The sequence below is a fragment of the Arachis ipaensis genome, chromosome B5 (assembly GCF_059453495.1).
Source record: "Arachis ipaensis isolate K30076 ecotype BB chromosome B5, ASM5945349v1, whole genome shotgun sequence".
Taxonomy (NCBI): domain Eukaryota; kingdom Viridiplantae; phylum Streptophyta; class Magnoliopsida; order Fabales; family Fabaceae; genus Arachis; species Arachis ipaensis.
Genome location: NC_142440.1, coordinates 142827556 through 142830332, shown reverse-complemented (window position 1 = coordinate 142830332; position 2777 = coordinate 142827556).

Here is a 2777-nt window from a genome sequence, read left to right as displayed (position 1 = left end):
AATGTAACGTGACTAATTAATCAATCGACAATATAGATTATAACAAAATTCTAACCCCTCGTATAAATATAGGCAATTATGTACCTGCATTCATATATTCAGGAAATTTTGAAGCATGCATGGCCTCTAAATTCAAAATGCGCATGAAAGACGGCTCCTCAAACGGATGTTGGTTTGCTAGTGCATTTGCCACTTTTGTCACATTTGCCTTCATAGTGCTATTAACTTGATCTTCGTCTCCATCTGAACCAATGACCTCGTAATTGCTTTCAAATTCTTCCTCGCTATTACTATTGTAATCTTGTTCAATATTTCAGTAAGCTTCAGATTGTTCGAACTCAATATACAACTCAATGAACAACATCTTGAACAACATCTGAGAGCGACTTTCAATATTCACTGAAAACTTCTCTTGCATGCTCGCTTCATCAGTTACATATTTGGTTTGAAATTGAACGAATCCACCAAATACCGATAGGATACTTGTATAAAATACATGACATTCTCCTTGACATTTCAGAATCTATCTTCTCACAAAATTACACCTTTTAGTTTTTCAAATGAGATTGTGAATGGAATAACAATATTTAACGAATTTTCACAAATAAAATTTACTCATTCAAATGTTTGTAACAAAATCTTATCAAAATAATATGCCTTTAATACGACTCTATCATCCTTTTTTTTTCTCACATGAACATGAGTTTTATTGAAATTTTTTTCAAGCACAAACAAAAAGGATAGTTCTGGAGGGGTTGAAAGAAGAAAAAGAAGAAGAAAAGAGATTTGCCAACTCAGATACGAATTATATATATATATATATATATATATCTCCTTTTACCGCAATTCGTTCAAAGGTTGAAGGGAGATGCCAAAAGCGAGAAAAACCCCGTCCCTCTCTTTCTTTCTTTTTTTTCGCCCCATCATGGATCATTTAAAATGAGTCAAATTGATTCTTACGGTTTCGTAAGATCCACTAAAATAAGTAAAGTGGTTTAATATGGATTCTCGTCAAATCGGTTGGCCTGATTTCTATTGACACATTGAAAAAATAATTTTCAAGTAAATCGGACGGTTCGATTTGCTATTCTCCAAACTAAAAAAAATTAAACCACAGTAAAATCGGACGGTTAGATTACTTATGTGAAAATTCAAATTTTTTCTTATACAAATTGGACTGTCTGATTTGTGTACCTACTTTCACTAACAAAGAAATCAGACGATCCAATTTGGCAATTTCTTCTACTTACATTTCAAAAAAGCAGTTATCACATTCAGATTTACACCCCAAATCTCTATAACAAGACACAACACACATAATATGCATATGGAAAAAAATGAACCTATTAATAAACATGTAATTAAAGAACTTTTGGTATATATTTTAAACAAATATATTACATTAATTTATATATAAGGTATAACAAAGGATTTTGTAATAACATAAATTTTCGGGCAAAAAACCATAATAAGCCAATGCCAGGCCGAATTTACGTATATAAGCCAAAACCAAAATCGTTTCAGTAATCAGCCAAAGCATATATTAATATAATTCGAACCAGAGTGGTTCAAACTGCATTCATTAATAATTCGAACCAAAGCAGTTCGAATTACAAATAAAGAGATCTAACTAAATCGAACCAGGTTGGTTCGAACTAGCAACGCACGTAATTCGAACCATGCTGGTTCGAATTATAGAGAGAGAAGATGCATCAAGTAATTCGAACCAGGCTGGTTCGAATTATACAATCCCTAATTCGATGAAGGCTGGTTCGAATTAGTGGGAGACAAAGTAGTATATATATGGTTGTAAACGTGAGTTGCTCTCATTAGAGGGTGTAAGATGGCTAGTGAGGAGAGTTTTGTTGTTTTGGTTCACCACAGAGGATCCATTAAGAGAAAAACTCGTTCCGGTGTGAAGTTCACAGATAAGGATTCTCTCTGTATTGTCGTGAGTCCAACGACGAGCTATGATGACCTTGTTAGATCTGTGCTGATGAAACTTGGTCTGGAAGGTGCAAAGCGGGTTAAGAAGTTTTTCTATCACATTCCAATCACGGTCCTCCAGGATATCGTGAAGTATGATTGTTTCACGATTGGTAGTGATGAGGACTTGCAAGTCATGTTTCTTTGTCGGCGGCAGTTTCCGGAGGTGAGGACACCAGAATTGTTAGCAAAGCTGGTTGATGTGGTATCCAGCTCAGGGGATTCGAACCGGAATACCACCACTTTAGCCACGGCTGCCGGTTCTAGTTCCAGGCCTGCCGTTGCTTCTTCTTCTGTCCCTGTGTACGAGCCAGCGGTCCAACCTGTCGCCTCCCCGTCTTTTGCTGTTGATCTCAATGGCAGCGTAGGCGACAAGGTAGGATCATTTGATATTCTGCCGAACGCTTTACAGAGCGTTCCACCACTTGGCGTCAGAGACGGATTGTTGGGTGATGCAGAGGAGGATGACGTCGAGCCGGATATGATTGAGGATGACAGCGGCGATGATATTGGAGCGAGTGAGCCTGCATTGGCGGTAGGTGGTTCTAGTTCTGGCACACAGCAGTATCCACCACATTTTTCTTCTTTGGACCTGGATGCCATGAGGCAGGAGGGAGTTTCTGGGCACTCTGTTGGATTCAGAGCTAGAGATGCGGAAGGGACTGCTGGTTTGACAGAGTTCCAGGTTGGTCAGCAATTTCAGGAAAAAGATGAGGCCCTGTTAAGTGTGAAGACTTACCGCATCCGGGGAGGGGTACAGTACAAGGTAGTGGAGTCTGATTATCGCCGGT